Raw genomic sequence first — 9,137 nt, forward strand, 5'->3', positions numbered from 1 at the left:
GGCTGCTACAGGCGGGGGTGCGTGGAGCTGTCCACCCTGCCCTCTGCGTATTTCCCAGGGCAATAGGAGGCTGTGCAGCTCAGCAGATTTCAGGGAGAATTAAGGCCCTTGGGCTGGAAGCTCTAGAAGGCGTGGCCTGCTTGGCTAGGAGAGGTGGGGTTGGTCAGTCACCCCTTCCTGCTATCCAGGGGTTTCCTGGGACAAGAGGCGACACCTGCCGGTTGAACTCACTCAGGAGCAGGAAAGCAATGCTGGAAGCTCCTGCAGGCGTTGCCTGACTGCCTCACTATCTGCTCTCTGGCCAGGTATTTCCTGGAACAACAAGTGGCTGCGCCCGCCAGCTAAGTTCAGGCATACGGGGCTGCTGGGCTGGACGCTGGCGCTGAACCCTGTGCATGTGCAGGGTGGAGGGGTGGCGGGTGGCTGGGGGCTGGAGGGAGGGGAGCAATGCGACTGCCCCTGGGCACTGTGACTGCAGTCTCTACTGGGGAGATGGCACTGGTGCCTCTGTTCCTGGGTCCAAGGCTTATGGAGGTCCCCTTGGACTCGAGAGCTGCCTCTACAACATTTCCAGCGGCTCTCTGCCTCAGTTTAGAAGCTGGTGGGAGGGTGCGGGGAGGCCAGCGGGGGAAGGGGGGCGGCGGTGGGGGTCTTCCGTTCGCAGACTCACACAGGATCCCGCGGAGAGCGTGAATCCCCTCACGGGCCCCTTACTCACCCTTTCCTGTGTCGGGGAGCTTCTCCCGGCTCCGCGTTTATCCCAGACAGGCTGCTGCCCAGCTGCACGCCTCTCTGCTCTCTGTCTGCTTACTGCCTTGCTGGAGTCCGACATGGTTGCTTAGACATCAGCTTGTGGGGTCAGTGTGCGCCAGGCCTTTGTCTCCTCTCTGTGAGAGCAGCGCCCAGGAGCTGCTTCTAGTCCGCCATCTTGACTCAACCCCTCTTAATCGCTCTTCCTGTGTCTCCGGCTTTTAGAACTAAAGCAGTTATAAGAATACAGACGTATTCCACTCAGTCGGAGTGTTTATAAAGGTGTTTATTTTATTTATTTATTTATTTATTTATTTATTTATTTATTTATTTATGTAATCCCTGCAGGATAATTCTAAGTTGGTTTACTATACTTATCCAATGCATTTGTCTTTTCTTTGGTACCTTTTCTCCATGTAGTTTTGTTTGAGGTAAAAGACAGACCCTCCCGGTTTTGAGGTAAAGCAAACCTTGAAAAGAAATTATTTTAAAACTGCAGACTTCAAGCTGGTATGGAAAAAAAAATCTTGTTTTTAAATTACACTACTAAAGATTTAGATTTCTTTTTTGTGTGATGGAGTATCTCTCTGTCGCCCAATTGCCAATAAATATATATACCAGGGAAGCATGCAGCACATCAAATGTAGTTAATATAGCATCCATAAACTTTTGCTTAGATGAAAAAAAAATTTAAGAATAACTTGATTATTTGAACAAGTCATAACATCAAATAACTAAATGGAAAAACCTGGGCTGTGTTTAAAAAGAATACATGTTGGGCTGGGCGCGATGGTTCAGACATGTTATCCCAGCACTTTGGGAGGCAGAGGCAGGTGGATTGCATGGGCCCAGGAGTTTGAGACCAGCCCGGGCAAAATGGCAAGACCCTGTCTCTACAAAACTTACAAGAATTAGCCAGCATTATGACACATGCCTCTAGTCCTGGCTACTCAGGTGGCTACTCAGGAGGCTGAGGTGTGAGAACTGCTTGAGCCTGGGAGGTGGAGGTTACAGTGAGCAAAGATGGCACCACTGCACTCTAGCCTGGGTGTCAGAATGAGACCCTGTCTCAAAAAACAGAAAAGAAAAGAGAGGGAAGGGAGGGAGGGAGGGAGGAAAGAAGGAAGGAAGGGCATACATGTATGCTTTGTAAATTATGCTTTTTAAAAACAAACTATTAAAACTTTTGCAACTATCTAGAAATTTTAGGAAAACGTACATATATATACCCTGTATTCAACACTACTCTAAACAGTAGTTTTACATCAGAGAACAATATAGACAGAAATTTCTACATTTACACAGCTTACATTATTGCAGGAGGTAAATAATAATACACGTAATTGTTGACTACACTTTATAATGTGCTAGAAAATGTTAAGTATTACGTCGTTGAAGTACTTGCATCTTTATTTTCCAGTATTTTACTCAAGAGACAGCTGTATATATGTTACTCCAATGGGCAATGCCTTTATTCTTTTTCAGTTGGAAGTTCTTATTCTATTGGACTATTTTTTAATTATATGAGCAACAGAAAATTCATCTGAAAACACAATCTAATTATTGTAGTTATTTTTGAAAGGCAGTATTTGTTTTACAGTCTAAGGAGCATCAGTTTAAATCTTATGAATATAATATAATGAGATGTAAAATCTGGAAATTTTTTTACACTACACAATTTTTCTATATTCAACAAAATATATTATGCCTTTATTAGAACACTATTACTTGCACATATTCAATACAATGTAGTTATTATTTTTGTATTTCCTTTTCCCCAGCGATATTAAGCACCATACTATGTCTCAGCAACATACTTATGTTTGAATGGAGTTCGTGAAAAGTAAGAGGAAATAGGGTGGAAATGAACCACTACCTGCTGATCATACTTCATTTATCTGTTTGGTGTTATGAAGATTTAAGATTCTTCAACTTAACCTCATTTCCACTATCTAGAGACATTAAGACTATTTTGCACAAAGTTGAATAACCACACACTTGATTACTTCACCAGAAATATTAAACAATGACAATCTGGAGGTGTACAAATAATGCCACTCCATAATTATTGAACTGAGATTCGTGTTATAATGCAAATAATAAGATTATATCCTCAGTTAAATTATATAAAACATGGTAACCTCCAAAAAATGTCACCATATCCACTCATATCACTAGTTTGAAAATATGTGTTTTCAATTTGATTACACAGATTATATTTTATTATAAAAATAAGTAATAAATTATCCTACAGAAAGGAATATTTTATTATTGGCACAGAGTCATCTACACAGTCAAGGAATACTACTTCATTAGTACTTAGTCATCAAATGGTTTTTGTTATTTAAAACTTCCTTGAAAATGCAATGCATTTGCTACAAAGTTTTACTAAGTTATTTATATATATATCACCATCCACTTTTCTGTATGTTCTTTAGGCACTCTGTGCTATATGCAAATGGAACACATTTTTCTCTCTGGATATTTGATTCTTTCTACTGTGGTAGACAGACCCTAAGGTTTTCAATCTCTTGGTGTTAAAAGCCTTTGTGTAATCCCCTTCTTTAGAATGTGAGCTAGACTTGTGACTTGCTTATAAACAATAGAATATGACACACATAAAGCAGTGTCACACCTGTGATTACATTACACTGTGTAAAACTGTTCTGCTAGCTCTCATTGTCCTGTTTGGTCTTTAAGAAGCAAATTGAGATGTTTTGGTGAGGGTCTGCTTATGAAAAAGGTTATGTGGCAGAAAAGATAAATGGCTAAGCACTAAAGGTGGCCTCCATTTGACAACCTTCCTGGATCCAGAGCGCTCAGCCATAGAGCTTCAAGAAAACAAATTCTACTGACAGCCTACATGAGCTTGGAAGTGAGTTATTTTGCCATTTGAGACTCCAGATAAGTGACACCCTTGATAGCAGATTGTAAGACCCATGGTATTTTTCTGTATTATGAATATATAGTTACCACTGCTTCAACAATTTGCTGTTTTTAGAATCCTGCTGAACACATAAACAAAATTATTCTTATTTGTGGCTAATGAGCAAGAATATCTATAGTACAGTCAAATAGGTGTGTACTTGTTGAGTCAAAAGACATTAATTTGAATAGATATCATCAAAATAGTCTCCCCAAATTAGGATTTAATTTATCCTTTTATCATAGTGCAAAGAATTCATGGTCCAAAGGAGATTTAACCTCCACAACCTCCCTAAGAACTCAAAGCTAGCACTGCCAACAGACAATGGATTTTAGAGACTGCCCTAGATTCATTGCCAGTGTTGTCTCTGAAAATGAGATTTAGATCATGACACATATGACACACCATTCATCTGCATGATTCATTGTCCTTCAAATAGCTCCATTTGGGGTGGGTTTATTTGATTGACAAAATATCATAGGTTTGTTGTTGAATTACAAGTAAAGTTAGTAAAGTGAATATCTACCCTGACTTGTTTCTTTAGTAAATTGTACTGCAATGTTGTATATGCCCAAAATATAAAGTTCACCAAAAAAAAATGAGGCAAATGTCCACCTTATATTAATTTATTCATTTATCTACCAAAGCAATTCTAAACCTGTTCTAGTACGTTAGTTATATATATAGACTTAGGTATGCCCCAGAGTATTACTGAATATACATATGTATGTGTGTATGAATATATGCATATATATGTGTAAATGTGTGCACGTGTCTTATTCCAACTTCTACTGGTATGACAATACCACAGACTGTGTAATTTATAAAAAATAGAAGTTTATTTGGGTCCTGATTTTGAAGCCTGGGAAATCCTAGAATATAACACTGTCATCTGTCAAGGGTCAAGCCATGGTAGAAGGTGGGATGTTGGAAGTGAGTATGTGAGACAAAGAGTGGAAGTTGGGTGAAACTCAGTCTTTTCATTAGGAGGCCACTCCAGTAATACCTAACTCACTTCCACAATACTGGCATTAATACATACATGAGGGCTCCACCCTATGAAAGAAACATTCAAACCATAGCAGTATATATATATATATGCACATATATGTGTGTGTGTGTGTGGTTGTGTGTATACATACACACACATATATTTGAATGAAGTCACAACAATTAAAAAGAATTGTGCCATTTACAGATAAAGAAGTTTAAAAAATAACAAGTCAGGGGGACAATGAACTTACCTTTGGATATGTGCCCAACACGTCCAAGTGAAAATGCCTGCATGAACTTGAATTAAGTTTCATGAATATAAAATTCATGAGAGAAAAAGGCTTAAGAAATTTATTTTTGATTTATGAACTTGATACTGTAGTTACAATTGATTAAAGTGAAGTCAAAAGAGTATTGTGGATATATATTGACTAAGAAAACTGCAAATATTAAACATGGTAAGGGAAGGGGGAAGGACAGGAAACCTGGAAAAAGAGGTAGAGATTTAAACAAAGTTTAAAAAACAACTAGTGTTAAAAATTATCAGCAAAGTACAATTATATGACAGGAAAATTTCCATTTTTGAAATTTGTAAGATATCAGATATTGTATTAGTCTGTTTTCACACTGCTATAAAGAACTACCTGAAACTGGGTAATTTATGAAAAAAGAGGTTTAATTGGCTCACCATTCCACAGGCTTAACAGGAAGCATGACTGAGAGGCCTCAGGAAACTTACAATCATGGTGGAAGGCAGAGGGGAAGCAAGCACCTTCTTCACATGGTGGCAGGAGAGACAGAGAGAGAACCATGGGGAAGTTCCACGCAGTTTTAAACCATCAGATCTTGTGAGACTGAACTCACTATCACAAGAACAGCATGGCGAAATCTGCCCACATAGTGCAATCACTTCCCACGAGATCCCTCCCCCAACATTGGGAGTTACAATTCAACATGAGATTTGGATGGGGACACAGAGCCAAACCATATCAGAGATATGTGCAAGAACAGTTTGAAGAGAATTAAAAGGCCAAGAACAATGCATTGAAAAGTTACTGTGCCTGCGGAAGTAAAGGAGGCAAGCATAAAGCAGTCTTTCTAGAAGTGCGCATGAGAGGATTAGCAGGGAATTAGAAAAGGTGCCAGACCAAGGGGAGGATAGCTTATTTGTTTTTCTGTATTTTGAAAAGTGATACTCTTGCATAATTCCTATGCTTAGACCAAAGTGTCCATAGGCAGAGTGAAATTAAAGGCAAAAATAGATTCACATGTGGAGAAAGGACCTGCTAGAAATGAGAAGAGAAATGTTGCAGGTGTATATATAAAGAGGGAAAAGAAACTTCCTGTTTCGGGGGAAACTTCACAGAAAAAAAAAATTATATATATTTTTAAAGCCCACACTTTCTGAGTTCAGAATGGAAATAGAAAATGACACTCTGACAGACAAAAAGGCGTGCCTGCCCAGAGATATAGAGAACATGCCAAACTTCACGTAGGGCTGCAATATGGTTTGGATATTTATCCCCTCCAAACCTCATGTTGAAATGTCATCCCCAGTATTAGAGATGGGACCTAGTGGGAGGTGTGTAGGTCATGGGGATGCGTCACTCATGAGACTTGACGCTATCCTCACAATAATGAGGGAGTTCTTACTCGGAGTTCACATGCAATCTCATTGTTTAAAAGAGTGTGGCACCTCCCCACTCTCACTCTTGCTCCCCTTCTTGCCATGTGACACAGTGGCTCTCTCTTTACTTTCTGTCATGATTATAAGCTCCCTGACACCCTCACCCAAAGCTGAGCAGACGCCAGCCCTATTCTTGTAGAAGTCTGCAGAATGTGAGCCAATTAAATGATTTTTCTTTATAAATTTCCCAGTCTCAGTATTTGTTTATAGTGACACAAATGGAATAACACAGCTATTTTGTATTTTTATTTCTTTGGACATAACTCCTTTGTATTTACCCTTTTTCATTTTTTTCTCCTGAAGAACTTTTATTTACTACATAAAATAGACACAGGCATTATTTTCTCAGAAAAAAATCCTTCTTCTCTTTTTTTGGTAACATATTAAGTAAGATAGATCCCACTCCATATTTGTTCTCCCTTTCACAATGCTGTATATATCTACTGATATATGTATATATTTTTGTATATATAACTATCTATATTTTGAAAAATATTTTGAAAAAATATTATGGAAGTTCCACAAAAAAGAAAAATAGAATTACCATCTAATCCAGCAACCCCATTTTTGGGTATATTCAAATGAATTGAAATAAGTATGGTGAAGAGATGTTTACACTCCTATATTCACTCCAGTATTACTCACAGTAGGCAATATTTGGGAGAAACGTCAGTATCCATCAGCAGATAAATACATTTAAAAATGTGATACACACAGATACACGTACACGCACACAGAGAGAGAGAGAGAAAGAGAGAGACATAGAGAGAATGGAATACTATTAAGCTTTTAAGGTTTGCAAAAAATTAAGCAAATCTGGAGGATATTAGGCTAAGTAAAATAAGCCAGACACAGAAAAACAATTATCACATGATCTCACTTATATGCAGAATTAAAAATTTGAACTCATAAATTAACAGAGTAGATTTGTGGTTACCAGAGCTTGGGGGATGGGGAGGACATTGATGGGAAAAGGGGAAATTTTGTTCAAAAGACACAAATTTCAGTTACATGAGAGGAATAACTTCTGATGATCTATTGCACAGTGAATTAACTAGAGTTAATAGTTATGTATTATATATTTCAGAGTTGCTGAGAGTAGATTTTAAAGTTTCCTCACTGCAAAGAAATGATAAGTATGTGAGATAATGAATATGCTAAATTTGTTAGTCTGATATGGTTATTCCCTAGTGCATCAAATTATTGAAGCATCACATGCTACATTGTAAATAAGTAAAATCATTTCTCGTTAATTAAAAGTAAAATTTTTTTAAATGTGAAAACTGCTTGAACCTTCAATGCTTTGCAGCCCACATTGTAGAAATAATGTAAGGTATTATTCTTATTACCGATAGGTGTTATCTAACTTGTGTATATATTTTACTCCGGGAGAAAGACATTTACCAGTAGAAAAAACAACACCGGATTTGGGGAGACTTCAACCTCTTCACTCCCCAACCTCCACTCCCTTCAGAGGTAGAATTTTTCTGAAAGGATCAGGAGAATGTATTTTCTCTGAAAAATTTTCTCAGAGAAGTATACCAAGAATGTTTGCTCCTTATACTCTACCTAGCCATCGTCTACCACAGTCATTCATCTGGACTTCAAGTCTGGCCTGCTGGGGTGTAGGTCATCACCTCTACACCGGGCCACTATCAAGATCCAAAATGTGCTAAAACTTAAAGTCACTGCTATATTTGGTAGCAATCCAAAGTGGACCAAAACATTCCCTAAGTAATGCCAAGGTCAAAAAGATGATGTCGATATGTCAAATTTTGATCTCTGTGAGTGGGTACTACTAAATAGAGAGTTGTTATAAGTAGGATAAGAGAAGAGCTGTTGGTTGTTTCATCAAAGCAAAGAATATTAAGGAAATTAAAGTAAGCTATCAACAAGGACATGTCCTGTTTAATTTGTAATGTTTTCCTCAAATATGTTAAGTGTTATCCTCTCCCTAAAAGAAGAAAGGACCCTGCCTCTTTATAAAATTTATAGGATGGTACAATACAAGGCTAAAAAATGTCCTAGTAGACCTGTTTTTTAAAAAATATTAATGTGCCACCTTAGGCAGAAGGAACATGATCCTGGAGGGAAGCATAAGTACGCAGACAGAAATAAAGAACAATAGGGATGGTAACAATACAAGTAAATCAATATTAACTTAAGAAGAAAAGAACCAGGTAAGCGCCCATAAGTGTTAAATGTATAGAGAAATAAAAATAATTTTTAAAATCACATAAATGGTGAGAGAAGTAAACTGTTTTAAGGTCATAATATTATATGACAAGTTGTAAATTTTCTTATTTATACATGGGTATAATATGTCAAGAATTCATGTTGCTGGGATAATAGAGTAGTTAAAAAATGTATATTGATAGTAACATAGGAAAAATTGGAATTTAAAAAATCTTGGTTAATCCCAAAGGAGGTAATATAGTAAAGAAAATAAAAGAGTTGAGAGAAACAGTAAAGGAAAACAGTATACATAAACTCAAATATAAGAAAGGAAACAATGTATGTCAACAAACAAAATATTTCAATTAAAAGGCAAAAATTATCTTTTCTACTTTTAACTTCAATTTAAAAACACACACATGGTAAGTGAAGGGAAAAGGGCAGGAAACCTGGAAAAAGAGGTAGAGATTTAAACAAAGTTTAAAAAACAACTAATAGTGTTAAATATTATCAGCAAAGTAAAATTATATGACAGGAAAATTTCTGTTTTTGAAATTTGTATGCTATTGGATATTGTATTAGTCTGTTTGTTTTCACACTGCTGGA

General features: G+C 37.3%; 1 long non-coding RNA gene across 1 annotated transcript; it reads left to right on the forward strand.

The window, feature by feature from the left end:
* Positions 1-977: 977 nt before the first annotated feature.
* Positions 978-8,226, forward strand: LOC114676716 (uncharacterized). Its single transcript, XR_003727769.2, has 3 exons — positions 978-1,032; positions 2,532-2,593; positions 7,930-8,226. It is a non-coding gene; the product is annotated as an uncharacterized LOC114676716 (long non-coding RNA).
* Positions 8,227-9,137: the final 911 nt, after the last annotated feature.

The sequence above is a fragment of the Macaca mulatta genome, chromosome 3 (genome assembly GCF_049350105.2).
Source record: "Macaca mulatta isolate MMU2019108-1 chromosome 3, T2T-MMU8v2.0, whole genome shotgun sequence".
In the NCBI taxonomy this organism is placed as follows: Eukaryota; Metazoa; Chordata; class Mammalia; order Primates; family Cercopithecidae; genus Macaca; species Macaca mulatta.